At 37.7% G+C, this 17,768-nt stretch overlaps 1 protein-coding gene and 1 pseudogene across 4 annotated transcripts in view; one reads left to right on the top strand and one right to left on the bottom strand.

Moving 5' to 3' along the window:
- Positions 1-17,768, top strand: part of SRBD1 (S1 RNA binding domain 1) — a 226,052-nt gene that overhangs the window by 101,293 nt on the left and 106,991 nt on the right. The gene's annotated exons all lie outside the window — the stretch shown is intronic.
- LOC102168268 lies at positions 14,915-15,657 on the bottom strand (annotated as a pseudogene). Its single transcript, XR_001296258.2, has one exon. The product of XR_001296258.2 is annotated as a peptidyl-prolyl cis-trans isomerase FKBP1A pseudogene (transcript).

Genomic DNA, 17,768 nt, shown 5'->3' with positions numbered 1-17,768 from the left:
CCGTGGCTCGAGGCAACTCTGTTCTCTCCAAATATGTGTACTGCTTACTGTTGGCAGTGGCAGACTGCCTTATAGGGGATAGCATCGAAGCAGGAGGACCTGGAACAGGAGCCCAGGGTGGACGCTGGGGCCATTATTTGTTCCAGGAATTTTTTTTTTTTTTTTTGCTCGTTTTCTTCAGATTTTCTACATAGGTAATGATGTTATCTGTGAACAAAGACAGTTTTACTTCTTCTTTCCCATTCATATCATCTGTGAACAAAGATAATTTTATTTCTTCTTTCCCACCCTGTGTACCTTTTCTTTTCTTGTCACGTTGTGTAAGATATAACTTCCAGTGTGATGTTGAAAAACACGTGGTGAGAGGGACATCCCTGTCTTATTCCTGATCTTAGTGGGTAACCTGTAGTTTCTCACCAGGAAGTATAATATTAGCTATGCTTTTTTTTTTTTTATGGTAGATAATGTTTATCAAATTTAGGACATCCCCTTCTATTCCTAGTTTACTGAGACTTTATATCATTAATGGGTATTGGATTTTTGTGGAATGCTTTTTCTGCATCTATTACTATGATGATATTTTATAGCATCTTGATGGGTGGACTATATTGTTTTTTGAATGTTTAAACAGCCTTGCATTCCTGGGATATATCCTTTTCATTATGTAAATACATTGTTAGATTTTATTTGCTAATATTTTGTTCAGGATCATTGTATCTATGTACTTGAGAGATCTGGTACTGTTATTTTCCTATCTTGTAGTGTTTTGTTTGGTTTTGGTAGTAGGGTAATGCTGACCTCATAGAGTGGGTTAGGGAGTGTTCCCTCTTCTGTTCTCTAAGAGAGAGTGTAGAGAATTGGTACAACTTCTTTCTTAAGTTGTTTGTTTTTAGGTTTTTTTTAACCATTTTTTTTTTTGTGAAATTGTAAGGTGTCTTCTATACCTATACACTAAATACTTACAAATTAAGAACACTTTTGTGTTTGTGTGTAAATATGTACTCCTGTAAGCAGTTCAAACAGTACAGAGTAGTCTAAAGAGCAGAAAAAGTAGTCTAAAGAGTGTAGAAAATAACCTGTACTCCACCATCCAAAGGTCATGATTATTATTTTGGTGAACATGATCTCAGATACCTCTGTGTTGTATATGTGTATGTTATACAATCCAACATTAATGAATACCTATCTTTCCCCCTACTTTTTGAAGTATTATAGATAAATGTAGGTTTTGAGGGTTCCTTATCATTTTTAAGGACTACCAAATGGCATTTTATTGCCTGTACATATTTTATGGTTCTTTTATAGAATATGGATTTTTCTTTCCAGGGGTGTTATTAAGCACATGGCTCCCACCTGTGCAAACAGCTTTAACTACTAGTTACCCCTAGTGTTAATGCTTATTTTTGAAAAAAATAGTGTACTGTCTTATAGTTTTGTTTTTATATTACAGTGTCTACTTTTCTCCCTTCCCAAGTGTAAAAGATTCTTATTTTGACTCTTGGTACAGTCTGTATATTTAGTTGTTGTTCAGTCACTCAGTCGTGTCCGACTCTTTGCCACTCCATGGACTGTAGCACGCCAGGCTTCCCTGTCCTTCATCACCTCCCAGAGTTTGCTCACACTCCTGTCCATTGAGTTGGTGATGCCATCCAACCATCTGGTCCTCTGTTGTCCCCTTTTCCTCCTGCTATCAATCTTTCTCAGCATCTGGGTCTTTTCCAATGAATTGGTTCTTCACGTCAGGTGGCCAAAGTATTGGAGCTTCAGCTTCAGCATCACTCCTTGCAATGAATATTCAGGGTTGATTTCCTTTAGGATTGACTGGTTTGGTCTCCTTGCAGCCCAAGGGACCCTCAAGAGTTTTCTCCAACACCACAATACAAAAGCATCAATTCTTTGTCGCTCAGCCTTCTTTATGGTCCAACTCTCACATCCATACATGACTACTAGAAAAACCATAGCTTTGACTATACGGACCTTTGTAGACAAAGTCATGTTTCTGCTTTTTAATCCGATGTCTAGGTTTGTCTTAGCTTTTCTTCCAGAGAGTAAGTGTCCTTAATTTCGTGGCTGCAGTCACCGTCTGCTGTGATTTTGGAGCCCAAGAAAATAAAGTCTGTCACTGTTTCCATTGTTTCCCCCGATTGCCATGAAGTGATGGGACTGGATGCCATAATCTTCATTTTTTGAATGTTGAGTTTTAAGCAAGCTTTTATAAGCTAGCCAGTGTTTAGTAGTGTTATCTCAAATTTTTTTTACAAACTGAACTCATTAAGTTCTGACACTTTCAAATGAGCTTATTCATTCTCTTCCTTTCCTTTTGCCTGTGTTTAAAATCAAGGCTGAGTACTTGATTAGGAGTATTTTTTTTAGAATAGAGAAGATACGCAACAAAGAAGACAAGACAAGGTTTACTAAAAAAAATCACAGTTCCTGGTTTCCAGGTGTTACGTTGCTTGGAGGTATGTTTTTTCATGAGATTTAGAATTTTTTTTTTTTAAATTAAAGAGTGACATGCAGTGATTAAAGCAATAAGGATATTTGATTAAAAAATACGGTTCATCATAGCTGTACATAATCTAAGACAGACTTGGAATTTTGGTTGAAATGCTTTGAAATTGTGCTAATAATTTTGAAGGTGTTAGAAAGTTGTTAATACTTATTAAAGCAGTTTCAATGAGAATTCGAACTCTTTGAAAAGCATTTGTTCCAGAGAGACTGTGAAGAAAATAGATACTTCCTCTGGAAACCTAGAGTCAGACTCTTCTTTGATTTCCATAGTGACTGAGCTAGAAGGTCTCAGTCCCAACACTCTCTCTCCCCCATTCCGTTTTATTCTTGCTGAGAAGAGTCCAGAAGTGTGACATGTTTGTGTTTTCATTTCAGTCATGGATTGTGCAGACATCTAAGAAAACTATTTTTCTGCCTAATTTTACCTTGAAAGTTAGCTAAATATAAGTCATAGTTAAATTATCTGTGTTGGGATGTGTTTTCAAAGAATGTTTTTGCACTTTAGGAAATAATATGTGGCCATGTAGTCGTTTTTCCTTTTCTTTCATGGACGGGTTGCCAGATAACTTTTATTTCTCATATTTATTTTTGTTGAGTTTCATACTCATGTACTTGTGAAGTTATATTTGTAGTTAGCACCGCTGGTTATCCCACTGCTGCCTTTCTGCAATCAGTTGTCCCGGCTTACGTGCTTTATCAGTAGGTCACTGAGTCATAGAATGTGGTTTCATCAACTGGGAATTTGTGAAGAATTAAGTTACAGGAGTTAATAAGACTCTTAGTAAGAATTTAAAATTATTATTTTGTGAAGAAAACAAATGGGGGAAGGGGGGATGGTTACTTGACTGTCTTAAGGCCCCTAGCTGGGCTTGAAAATTAAACTGACAAATTAATAGAGAAAGCATACAAGTGTATGTAATTATGTTTTACATGACACAGGAACCTTCATAAGGAAAAAAATCCAAAGAAACAGTTAAGCCTGAGCATTTTTATACTGGGTTTGATGAAGAGTAGAAAGTTGTGGGGAAATAAATATAAGAGGAGGCATGAAGGATTTTAGCTAAGGTTAGTAAACTGGGGGAAACAGCAGGGTCTGTGATTTTAAATTCCTCTCAACATTCTTCTATCTTTGGAGATAAGGCTGCTTCTTTCCTCCAAGTATAAGGACAGCACCTTTCACTTGAGAGTCTTATGACCTGCTTCAGGGTAGAAAGGGAAGGTCAGAGAGTCTTTCCATTTCTCACACTCCTTCAGCTTAAAATAATTACTCTGTCAAAGTGGCATATCATGGAGTAACATATCCTGATTCCCTGCACTTTCTAATTTTGCTTCCTGTTAACTGAGGAGTATACTCCAAGGGTAATTTGTGAATGGTTGCTGTATTCTCGCTTGGTCTTTTAAATTTTTTTTTTTCACTTGGTCTTTAGTGGGATGTGGTCACCTCTTCCCAGTTCCCTTGGGAGCATAAACTAGATGTAGGTTAAGGGCATAGAGCTGTCTTTGCTCTAATAGTAGAACATACAGGTCCTTGTTTCCATGATTAACACAGATAGGGTACAGGCTTAAAGAAAAATATTACTCACTTCTGCAAACTCTAAACACAAAATCAAAAGTTAAAAGTTCCTAATTGAATGGATGACCAGTTGCTTTACCAGTGAATTCTTTGCACTGTGAAAAATTCACTTCATAGTTCCTTTAGCTCATGAGCTCTCTTGTTGCATTTAAAACGGAATTTGAGTTATGAAAATTCAAGTTAAGAACAGATTTTAGTAAGTCCACTTACACATTGATTTCTGTTCAAAACCCCAGTTGGTTGTCACTTGGAAATAGTAGAGACTTAGATTTGTGCCTTTGGTATAAATGCCTGAATTTGGTGTGTTGGAAAATTGTATTATTCTTTGAAATTTAAAAATCTCTCCTCAAGTAAGATAAGTATTATTTAGTTTGTTGATAGTTTTATTCTTTATAGATTCAGGTTTTCTTTACATTGGGTTAAGTGGTAGACTTTCTTCCTGAATATACAAGACAGAAAGTTTCTAAACCAAGTGGTTAGCAATAAAGTTCTGAAAATTAAATATACTCAGGTCATACAAATATATGTAAACTAAGGTAGGATAGTCTATAGGTAGGGAACTTGGGGAAATGAGAGTCAATTGCATGAAACGTTTCTTTTCTTTAAAAATAGCCTTTGGGTTTAGAGGTATACAGGAGAAACGTTTTATCCATGAAAACTGCTTTGTCAGACAAAAACATGTGGGTCTGCACATAACTTTGCATAAGAAATGTATGATAGTGATGGGGGAGGAGAGAAAGGATTCAAATGTATTTCAGCAGCTTTGCAGGATAAGGCAAAGCAAAGCAAATAGCCATGCTGTGTGTCTCAAAGGGCCCTTCTGTGGGTATTTCAACTTGAAAGGGGATTAGCATTGGAAGTCTGTGATCATGTCAAACATTTGTAATTGAAGGTGGCTGTTAAAAATAATTCTTAACGTAACTGGATTCTAACAGTCTTGTTGATGATGAGGTAAGTGGAGAGAATAGGAAATGATCTGTTTGTCATCGCTTGAGCCATGAAGCCAAGAAACGTAGTGTCTAGTAATGAAGGCTTTAAAAGCCACAACATTGGGAAGTGTTTGATAATTGAAATCAAAGAGGCTTTTTGTGAAAAGTGAAGAAGGATTGTATACATGGGAATATATATGTCTAGTGTTAAATTTTTGCTTTTAATGTTGTCTCTTGCCACAGTTCAAGTTGACCTTTTTAATTACTTTAGTAGCCACAGGTAATATAATGATTTTTGCCAAACTGTAAGCCTAGGCAACTTAAATGCATACCTCATGTAAATAGTCATGTTCTGTGAGCATGTTTGGCTTGTTGCTTGTATTTTTGTCCTTTGAAATCAAGTTTTAGAACCTTTTGGGGGAAGTTCGTGGGCAACCAGTAGCTCTTTCTAGCACATGAATATGATTTTCTCTTCTGTGAATAAATTATACATCTTGCACTATATACACTCATCTGGATATTGGGTGGAAAAATTACAGTATGATTTGGCTACTAAAGAACATCCATCACATCTGTACATTTATGTCGCTAACAAATGAACACTTCACCAAGGCAGTCTCTGAGAGATATGCAGCTTTGGGGGGAAAAAAGTGAACAGGAAATGTTTTTCTTAGAGGATTTTAATCGAGAAACATTAAATGATTTGTGGTGGGTTTTATTTTCCTGAAGCACCTTCTACAACCTGAAATTCAATTGTATATTGTGCTAAGGGATGAGTGCACTGACCTTGTCAAAAGAGTGAGCAAGGATTTCATTTGACTTTGGTTTGTTAGTTCACAATACTCATGTATATCTGGATCTCTAGCCTTGGCTTTTTATACCTCTATCATCCTAGGCAGTCATTCAGTATGAAAACACTTGTGTTTCTCTTTTTTCTTTGTATTTGTTCATTTGAAAAGCCTTTCAAAAGAAATTGCAGCCTGCATGTGATTATAGCTATCAGTAGCACTTAAACTGACTGCTGAGATGAAACTTTTTGTTGGGGGCCCTGCTAATTCCAGATACCAATAGAAAAGGAAGAATTTTCCCCCTTAAAAGACCCGACTTTACTAATTGGTAGCTGCTCTTTGGGTTGAGCTAGAGTCCTCAGGGACAGCATTTGATAGCCTAATTTTTGACATTTTAATTTGACAAGAAACAATTCAGGGAAATGACTTAGGCATGTGCCTGAAGTCTCTCAGTATGATTGTGATACTCAGGGCAGGGAATGCCTTTGAACGCCTGCAGCACTTTGTAAACCCTGTGATCCACTTCATATGATAGTTCAAGATCTTTGGCAGGTGTTTTCATAGGAACTTCACCTAAAGTACTCCTACATGGTTGAAAGACTTCTTTCTATAGATATTAGGATGTGGGGGTAATGCAATAAATACTGATCTGTGTGACAAAACAACATTCCATAGGGACAATAAATTTAGGTATAAAATATGTAAGTTTTTTTGGCCTTTTTAGTTATGTCATAGTTTACATCTTTCTAACTCAGAAGTGTTGTTTCTTTAAAAAAATTTCCCTTGGCCTTTGAAAATAGTGGAAGAGACTAATTTCAGATATGAGTTACTTGGTTTGTATCTCTTTCTGTATGATAGAGAATTTACGTTTTTAATCAGAGAAGTTAAAGCTTGAAGCAGATCGTGCATACACAATACATAAGCATGCATGGTAGTTTATTTCTGAAAAATTATCTTAGAAATCTATGTTTCTCCAAGTATCTTGGAGAATATTTTAAGGACCAAATTGAAACTGAAGTGGGTGTTTGAAAAATATCTGCTGAGAGAAGCCTGCTTTCTAAACCTGGGAAATAGATGATAGAACAGTAAAGAGTGCTTTTTTGGTTCCTTCTGTGTGTGTGTTTCTGATATGTGCGGTTTTGTGTTTTAACCAGTAGATAAGGTTGGAAATGGTGCTCTCGAACTTGCTCATGATGGTTCAGTTCAGTTCAGTCACTCAGTCGTGTCTGACTCTTTGCGACCCCATGAATTGCAGCATGCTAGGCCTCCCTGTCCATTACCAACTCCCGGAGTTCACTCAAACTCATGTCCATCGAGTCGGTGATGCCATCCAGCCATCTCATCCTCTGTCATCCCCTTCTCCTCGTGCCCCCAATCCCTCCCAGCATCAGGGTCTTTTCCAGTGAGTCAACTCTTCACGTCAGGTGGACAGAGTATTGGAGTTTCAGCTTTAGCATTAGTCCTTCCAAAGAACACCCAGGACTGATCTCTTTAGAATGAACTGGTTGGATCTTCTTGCAGTCCAAGGGACTCTCAAGAGTCTTCTCCAACACCACAGTTCAAAAGCATCACTTCTTCAGCACTCAGCTTTCTTCACAGTCCAACTCTCATATCCATACATGACCACTGGAAAAACCATAGCCTTGACTAGACAGACCTTCATGATGGAGGTGATTTATTTATTCCAGATGAGGAAAATATGTTCATTTCACTGATCAATGTATCTCCTTGGTATTGGGTTGGGTAGATAATTTGGAGAAGTAGCCTACTTAGAGTCAATTGGTTATGTTCTGTTACTTCTTTACAAGTCATTATTACTTTGTATCCTACTTAATTAAGTGAAAAATATTTAAGAGAGAAAAAAATGTTTTCATGGATTTGCCAGTCATAAATGTTTGTGTGTGCTTGCTCACTCACTTCCCTGAAAATATTTGTCTGTTTCCCTTTCCTTCCTTCCCTCCTTTTCTCTCTTCTTTCTGTTTTCCCTCTCATTTAAATAAGGGAAAAAGAAGAAAATCATCTTTCATATCATTGTTTAAGAATGCCTATGACTGTAAATAATTTCTTTCTTGAAGATTTATGATTTTATATCTATTTTAGTAAAATCACTTATGATATCTAACAATTCATTGTTTGTAATTTCTCATAAAGAACAAACACTGTTCAGTTTTCTTCTAGGAATAAAAACTCAAAGTTACTCCAACACAGATATACTTGGGTTTGTATTAGAACATCTTTCTGTTTTTTAACTTTCAGATGAAAATGATGTTGAAATATGATGCCAGATGTGTGATATGAAACATTAATATTACTTTGAGATTGTAATTTTACTAATAATTGTCCTATGCTTGAGTTAGTAAACTAGAAATTAACAGGAAAAATTCAGTGGAGCCCTTTGATATAAAATATATTTTCAGAACATCAAGTCATTTAAAATTTACTTTGGAAATGGAGACTTCATAGTTAAAACAAACTTAGGAAAAAAATGAAATAATTTTAAAAGTTATTTCAGCCATTGTGCATAGTTACTGTTGGATGTGATTGCCAGCACTGGGGAATCAGGAAGTCTGTAGTTTAAATTCTTCAGGATCAGATTATATCAGAGATTTTCTTTACACATGATGTTGAGAACATATTAAGTGACTGCTGTAACTTTCTTTTCCTTTCTTACCTTTGGGAATCTCAAGAACACAGCTTTAGCTTTCTTTTTATTTGTGTTATCTTTATATTTGTTTTTAATTTTCAAGAATTTATACCTTTAAGCTACAGCAGGACTGAGTATCTGAACAACCTTCCAGCTTTCTTTAGTATACTGTTTTTTAAAAATTGTATAAATATCTACTGGCCAGGTTTTAAGAACTTGGAGCAGGAAACTTTATGAAGGGATAGGGGAGATGTCATTACTTTTAGGTAAGATTAGACCAGGAGGTTATATTTTTTCACAGTTTTGGGATCCTCCCCCCACCCCCAGTTATAATTTCATTTTAGCTTTGAGCAGTGTAGAGATAAAATACATTTGCCCAAAAGAAGGCCCAAAACAAGATTTAAAATTCCCGGGGATACCAAAAGAGATCAGAAGATTTTAAGAGAACGTTCAGTGACTTTAATAAGCATAGGCTTAATTAAAGAGGTTGTAGTCAGTGTCATTAACCAACTAACATTTAAGTACCCTGGCTTGTACTCTTGCTTTTTGGTGGAGTGAAAAAAACCGATGAGTTAGCATGACTCTTTACAATGACGTTGAAAATTATGAGATATCTGTTTCTGGTTTGTCCTAGTTCTGCTTTTATTTCAGTTGAAATATATACTAAACTTGATGCCAGCACAAAGCTTGTCCGTTTCATGTGTCTGTTTATCATTTGCATGATTTTGAACAATAAACATTCCTTGACAACAGCATCACACTTTGTTTTTACCAACACTCATCATTATTCCAAACATGAACCCAAATTGGTTTTTATCCATGTTAATGAAAAAAACAAATCCCTCTTATTTCAATGAGTAAAGCATAAAAACATGAGATGCTGGAAAGTCTGGAATCAATTAAGTTAGCAAAGTGTGTAGGAAAAAGACAGCAGACATGGAAAATGATCATATCAAAATGACCTTTTTTATAGAAATAGAAATTTGCAGACTAAGTCGTGAATAAGAAATTAATTTAGGAAATTTCCATTTATTTAATAATTAATTTTATTCATTTGATTTTCAGACTGTAGAATATGTATCTGAGAGTACTCTTAGTCCTCATTTGATTGTAGGTCTGTGTTAATTCGTATTTACTTTTATCTGTTCTGTGCTATTTATGTTAATTGGCCTCAGATCTGAAAATTACAAAGAAATTACTTGAGCCAGCTGCACAGAGTTGAAGAATAGTATCTATAGTTGCTTAAAAGGCAAGACAAGATAATGTAGACTCTGGTGAATTATTTTAGTTTGAAAATATGCCCTAAAGGGGTACGGCAAATAAATACATTTCAGTGATGTAGACACAGGGAGTGAAATGTTGAGGAAGGAACCAGTTTGTGCAAGAATTGGATGACCATGCTTGTTCTGGATGCTTCCAAAGGTTTTCACTTGGACACTATTTTATTTTAAAATACTTAACTTGAATATCCAAGGAAGTCCTGGTTCTTATTTGTGTTTTGTCTTTTGAGGCATGGGAAGAAATCAGGTGTTTTGAGGTATTAATCCTTGGCCGAAGGATCCCTTTGTATTTTTCAATAGAATATAAAAACCTAAATGATACTGAGTGTTCTTTTCCAACAGAGTAACCGTTAACTGTGTACCACTCATCTGTTGTTCAGTTGCCCAGTCATGTCCGACTCTCTGCGACCCCATGGTCTACAGCACACCAGGCTCCTTGAATGGATCTACTCATCTGAATGGATCCCAATTTGTTCAGTTTCTCTTGTATCTAACCAGATGACTTGACAGTGAATGCTCCTTTCTAAACAAATAATCTATTCTTATGCATCCCTGGGTTGGGAAGATCCCCTGGAGAAGGAAATGGCAGCCCACTCCAGTATCCTTGCCTGGAAAATCTCATGGACAGAGGAGCCTGGTGGGCTGTAGTCCATGGGGTCGCAAAGAGTCGGCACGACTGACTGACTAACACTTATGCATGTACAGTATCTCCTGCTTTGAGTTTTCCTTCAAATCATTTCTTCTTAGACTGAGATAGGAGGAGAAGTAAAGTAGACCATCAGGCCAATATGTGAACCTCTGGGAACAAAACTGCTTACTGATTAACTTTCACAAAAAAACTTTCAAAAGGCCCCAGAGCTTTCTGGTTATTGAAAAAACCTGTGGAAAGATGATTGGGCTGTGAGAAGTGAACAGAGGGTGGTATCTAAGTAGGTAGAAGCCTGGCCTTACAGTCCAGAGACCAGTTTTTCCTTTTTGAGTTTGAATTTCAGGTGATCTTGATTTAATTTCATTTACTTCTGGTTCTTTCTAACCCCACAGGTAAAATGAAGAGGATACTTAAGATTCTGACTTCCTTATAGGAATTAGATCTTAAAGCACTTACGAAAAGCTATAAATACTACAGAATTGCAAGAGATTCATGTTGTTGATTTCAGATCAACTGAAAATGGCTTTGAGGAAATAATACTCACCTGTAGACTAAGCAAAGAATTCTTTGACCATTTTTTGCCTCTGCATTGAAGGAGCTAGTTTGACCAAATTATCAGACAGGATATAGACAGGTGCCATTGCACTCAGCTATTTTCCCTTTTGTGAGAGGCTTGAGTTGAATGTTTCTCTGGGCAGCTAGTCCTTGGCACTGCAGCTTTGTTCTGAGAGTGGCATCTGGCACTAGATTGATTTAACCGAGTCTGAGGTTTGCTCTTTTCAGAATGTGCTCCCTAGGCAGCTTCTGTGTTGCTCTGACATGACCACATGCTGCTGCTGCTTTTCCTGCCTTCCAGCACCACGTGTGAGGCTAAGACATTCTGACACCTGCCATTTGGAACCTTTACTTGCTGAAAAATGTCAAGATTTTCAGACAAGATTAAGACAGATATAACTGATCATTCTTCCCTTTCTCAGAAATAGGCTGAGGGCATTTGTTCATAGATGGATGAATTGCTATAGTAGTACAGTTCTGTTAGTTTGGAGAGAGGCACCCAGATTTGTAAAAAAAAAATGCATCAAAGGTGTTTATGTGTTCTTATTCTCCTTTGTACCTATTATGTGTGATATTAATTGTATAAGGAAAGGTTTTAGTGATTATCCTTTGGATTTCACAGGATAAATGGTGAGAGTTGGGGGCAGGGGATGCAGTTCTCCTTGTACCTTATTGTTATTAAGAACCTCACTAGGAAATTGTAGATTTCAGAGGATGAGCTTCTCTTACGATCATATTGTCATACAGATGCACACACAGATAACTCAAAGTAAGACCTCCTGTTTGAGGTCCTTGCTGCTGCTGCTGCTGCTGCTTTTTTTTTTTTCCATTGAGCCTTGATGTTCTAAGATCAGAAGACTGATTGGTAAGTAAGGACAGGAGGAAAAGTAGGGTAACCTGCTGAGTTTGTTCCGGCTAGTAACTGGAATCTAACTGGTTGAAGAAGGGGCTTGAACACTGTTGTAAAACGAAGGCTTAAAAATTTTATTATTTTGCTTTTTCTTACCTTTCAATTTTATGGATAAATTATAATTGGTTGTTGGCTATTGAGTAAGCTCTTTCCTTTATTTCTTTTTAAAAATTTATTTTTAATTGATTCTTTATTTCTTATGTCTTGATCTTTATCTAGGATCTCAAGTTCAGTAATGTCGCAGAGATGGTAATATCTTAATTTTGTGTAATTTGGGAAAGATGTTCCAATGACTTCTTAGTTATTTTGAATTACAGAAAATGTAAAGTGGTTGGAGAAGATGCTTTATAAGTTTTTATTAGGAGCCAGACCATTTTGAGAGACTTTGGATCTTTTATGAAACTGTATTCTCTGACATCTGTTTGGACAGCTTCTTAAGTGGTTCTGGGTGGCTCAGTCAAAAAGAATGAGTATTGGCCGTCAGACTTGTTCGTTGTATTGTAATTTATGAAGACTAATAAAATAATGAAATCCATCTCCAGCAACTGAAAGGTAATGAGGACTAGTGGCTTTTATGTTATGAACAGGGTCCATGAATTAGAACATAAATATTTGAAAACATTTTATAGTAGAGGCCTAGGAGTTCTTCAGTATACAAAGCTACTTGCTTTGAGTCCTCGACTGGCTTGAGTTATATAAAGAAGGATTCTTCTGCAAATTTAAATGGGTTTTAATCTTTTAACTGGATCCTTCTTGTTGCTGTAGTTTTTCCATAAAATCACAGAATCTGTATGTTAGGTCATGGTTATGGAAATAGTAAACTTATTCATATAAGTTTATCTTACAGTTTGGTTTTTGCAGGTAATCAGTGGGAGAGGGGTTTGGGGGAGAATGGATACACGTATGTATGGCTGAGTCCCTTCGCTGTTCACCTAGAAAACTGCCACAACATTGTTAATTGGCTATACCCCAATACAAAATAGTTTAAAGTTATCAAGAAAAAAGGAAAAAAATAAAATAAGCATGTAGTAATTTGGGTTTTACCCTTGAAATGAATCATCTTAAATTGCTTCTACCTGAATCAAACATATCCTGTATATTCCTGAAGTATGTTTTATGCATTTGCAAGTTATGATCCTAGATAAGATTTGAATTTTATCTGCAATCTTTGACTCTTCTTCATTTAAGGTACAGTAAATATTCAACAAAGAAAGGGCTGTACTTATATATGAATTATTTTAAAAGCTTGATATGAAAAACTAATAAAAATAGAAACATCAAAATAAATGTATTCTTCCAAATAATACACTTTTTCTATACTGTCTTCTGTGGTACACTATTTATCTTTATTTCTACTAGTTTGTAAGGTGGACATATTTCTTATATTCATTAGTTTATTTTTTAATTGAAGGATAATTGCTTTACAGAATTTTGTTTTCTGTCAAATCTCAGCATGAATTAGCTATAGGTATACATATGTCTCCTCCCACTTGAATCTCCTTCCCATCTCCCTCCCCATCCCACCCCTCTAGGTTGATACAGAGCCCCTGTTTCAGTTATACTTATATTTTTAAGAACGGTATCTGACCGATGAATGACTCTGAAAACCCTGACACAGAGGTCCATGTTCTTTAGTGCCAGCATGCCATCCACTGTTCTCAGGTGGTAGCTAGGCCCACCTGCAGCTGAATTTATTCATTTTATAATGTATTAAAGACAGCTAGTTGCAAGTTCCTTATTCTCTTTCTTCTAAAAAGATTAAATGTTTAGGATGATAGTTGTGATAGGCTTTGCTAAAACAAAACAGAAAAGCTGATACTGTGAGTGATATTTGCATATTGCTTATGTGAATGGAAGCTGTTAAGCTTTCACATTTTTCAAGGGTTTACTATTTCTTTTGAATTTTTGAGGCTTTTTTTTTTTTTTTTTTTTTTTTTTTTTTTAAGAAAAGCCAGCATCAAGCACTGGAGAAGGCAATGGTGACCCTCTCCAGTGTTCTTGCCTGGAGAATCCCAGGGATGGCGGAGCCTGATGGGCTGCCATCTGTGGGGTCGCACAGAGTCAGACACAACTGAAGCAACTTAGCAGCAGCAGCAGCATCATGCACTTTTATTGCAGTAATAAAGCTTGAAACTCATATGTAGTGCAGGGATGGGGTAGGGGAGTAAGCAGCAGTTTCTTTCACCAAATCACTACATAGGACAGTACAAGGGTGAGAGGGAGAAGCCAGGAATCTCTGAGATCAGCAGGGGGAGCTGGCCATCAAAACACAAGAGATGCTGTGACGACCAGCATCATTTTCTTAAGGCAGAATTCAAGGATTTGTCATGGCCGTGTCAAGTGTCTACAAACAGCACCTTAAATTTAACTTTTGGTTAAAGTTCTTAAAATTAAGGAAGTGGAGCTTGGATAACTAGGAGATTACAAAAGTCCTGGATATCCATTACAAAAAAGCACAGGATGGAGAAAAGGCAGGCCCTGAAGAAGGCATCAGAGGTCCCTGTCGGTCTTGGAACAGACACCTGTGGTGTCCAACATCTCAGTGAAAACAGTTTTCTTTCAAAAGGCAGAGGATTTAAGGGGAGGATTGGGGGATAGAGCAGTGGAGGCAAAGGCTCTCCCCATTCCCACTTAGTTTTGGGTAGGGCTTTTAATTCAGCCCAAGGACATCTCTCAACTTGGAGAATAGTTTGGCCCTGAAAAGCGTCTCAGGTCTTCTATGGCTTTGCAATGCAGCAGTAAGAATGTTTAATATATAATAGAGAAGACTTTCATCCAAGGTAAAATTAAATAATATCCTTGTCCTGCCCACTCCACACACCAGTTCCTGCTCTGAACTTACTCCATTACTTGTGCTGTTAATACCTGCTGCTGCGGCTGCTGCTGCTAAGTCGCTTCTGTCGTGTCCGACTCTGTGAAACCCCATAGATGGCAGCCCACCAGGCTCCCCCATCCCTGGGATTCTCCAGGCAAGAACATTGGAGTGGGTGTTAATACCTGACTAATACTTAACTGAAAACCTAGAGCCAAAGAACTAAAACTCGGTCTTCACCCCAAAACAAAAACAAACTAAAATGAGTAACTTGAGGTTTATGGCAACTAGTTCAGGTCAGCACACACATGAGGAGAAAGGGGGAAGAGTGAAGCTAGTGACAGAACACATTCAACTAGGGAAGATGGTTATAGGAAGAGTAGTGGAACATCAGGAAGAGCTCCGTACAGACTCGTAGGTAGCTGGAGGTGCAGTATCTTTCCATGGCACATTGAAGAATAGGGACTTCAGGGAGGAGCCCATTCCTGTCACTCCAGTTTTAGAAGCTCCACATCAAAGATGAGAGTAGCATTTGGTGGGATGATGCCTGGGTGCCCTCTTGACCCATAGGCATAGTCTGGGGAGACAGTCAGCTTGGCTCTCTGACCCACGCTCATTTGGGCAATCCCTTCTTCCCAGCCTCGGATCACCTGCTTCTTGCCCAGCACAAACTTAAAGGGTTTGTTTCTGTCTCGAGAGGAGTCAAATTTCTTTCCATCTTGCAGCGTCCCCGTGTAGTGCACCACGCAGGTCTGGCCGTGCTGCGGGAACGTGCGCCCGTCCCCAGGGGAGATGGTCTCTACCTGCACTCCCATGGCGGAGGAGGCCCTGCCGCTGGGTGGGCAGACAGGTGGGCGGTCTGGACCGAGCCGACCAGGCGGCGGTTGTGCGGCTCTGCCTCCTTCCTCCGCGCAACGGCTAAGCACGTGCCCTGGCACGCCTCCCTGAGGCTTTAGAACACTGGTTCTTAAAGTCGTAGACTTTATTAGAATTTAAAACTTTTAGTTTCAAAAGACCGTTAGAGAAATGAAAAGATAAGCCAAAGATTGGGAGAAACTATTTGCAAATTATGTATCTGATGGTGGACTTGTACTTAGAATAGGCAAAGAACGCATAATTCGATGAGACAAGCTGATTAAAAATGGGCAAAGATTTGAATAGATATTCCACTAGAGAAGATTAGGAAAGGCCAACAAAGACATTGAATAAATGTTCAGCATCATCAATAATAAATGTAAAACAAGCTACAAGAAGATAATACTTCATGACCACTAGAATAGTTGTAGTCAAAAAGACAGACAACAACAGCAAGTATTGTCTAGGAAATGAACAAACTGGAGTCTTTATTCATTGATGGCTGGATGGCATCACGGACTCGATGGATGTGAGTCTGAGTGAACTCCGGGAGATGGTGATGGACAGGGAGGCCTGGCGTGCTGCGATTCATGGGGTCGCAAAGAGTCCGACACGACTGAGTGACTGAACTGAACTGAACTGAGGCAGTTTCTTAAAAATTAAACATGGATTTACAACCCAGTATTTCCCCTCCTGGGAATGTGTCCAAGAGAAATGAAACGTATGTCCACACAGAGACTTGTAAATAAATGTTTATAGCAACATTATTTACAATATCAGAAACTTGGACCAACCCCAAATTCTTTTAACTGATGAATGGATAGACAAAATGCAGTATTTCTAGAACAGTGGAATACTATTTAGCAATAAAAAAGAAGTAGTGATACTATAGCATGAATGAATCTCAAAAGCATTATGATAAGTGAAGAAGCCAGACAGAAAGGCCGCATACTTTATGATTCCATTTATATGATATGTCCAGGCAGGTGAATGTCTAGAGACAAAAAGTAAATTAGTCAATACCTGGGGTTGGAGATGAGTACTGCAAATGGGCACCAAAGGATCTTTGGGGGATGGAAATATTCTGAAACTGAATTTTGGTGATGGTCATACAACATTGAATTATATACTTAAGATGGGTGAACTTTATAAAATGTAAATTATACCTCAGTAAAGGTTTAAAACCTGTATGGTCCCAGCAGCATCAGCATCACCAGTGAACTTGTTAGAAATGCAAATTCTCCACGCCAGTAAAGCCAGAACTCTGGACATGTGTGCTTTAACAACCTTCCACAGACTCTGATGCAGCGTTGAGTTTGAGAACCACATGAGAATCAAAGAAGGTTAAATGGAGATGTGGGTAGTTTAGGTATAGCTTACATACATTCAGTCTACCCTGTTACTGTAACTGTAGGAAAGGTTTGAATTAAGGACTGTTGTAATAGAGTTAAAGAAAATTACAGGGCAGTGGGAGTAAAAATAAACTGGCCTTTCATGTTCTTGATATGCCCCTATGAGAAGCTTTATGATTGTGATGTTTGTGTACCACATATATTAGTAAATCCCTGTGTTCTTTTAGACTTGCTGTTACTTAACGAACATAGCATAAACAGGTTCATTTGCCATAACGACAGTGGAAGTTTAGATCCTTGAAAGGAATTATTTCTCCTAAATATTTACACAGTATAATATAGCGGAGCCAGAAATATGCAGTGATCCCAAAAAAGTAAAGATCTGACCATAGATAAAGAAGTAAATGGAGCAGCCTGCTGAACTGAATAACTCCTTCTCTCCCTCTGTCTGTTCAGTGTACTTTTGAAAAGCACGATTAGAAAAAGCGGTTAATCTAGAGTCGTCATCTTACATTTGGCGTGTGCTTTCAGGGTTTGTATGTTTTTTCTTTCTTTTGCCCTGAGCTTTATCTGGGTGGCCCAAAGAAATTCTGAAGTTTTTTGGTTGTCCCAGAAAAGGGTCTGATGATTCAAACTGGAGACTGCTGATTGGTGAATGTGTTAGGTGAAGTTTGTAGATAAGGTCACCATTAAACGGGAGGTGGGATGACTTCTGCAGAGGTATAAGTTCATTTCAGAGGAAAGGAGGGGTTGGCAGGGTGAGGGGTTTGAGGTAGAAACAAGCATAAGACAAGGAAGGAAAGGAGGAATGAGTAATGGTGTTAAAAATGATAAAATATGTATGATTTATTAGTGGAGTTCACTGAGATTGTCAGCAATAGCATTTGGGAGAATATTGGGAAATGTAACG

This window comes from Capra hircus, chromosome 11 (assembly GCF_001704415.2).
Source record: "Capra hircus breed San Clemente chromosome 11, ASM170441v1, whole genome shotgun sequence".
Lineage (NCBI taxonomy): Eukaryota > Metazoa > Chordata > Mammalia > Artiodactyla > Bovidae > Capra > Capra hircus.
This window is presented reverse-complemented; position numbering and strand designations above follow the sequence as displayed.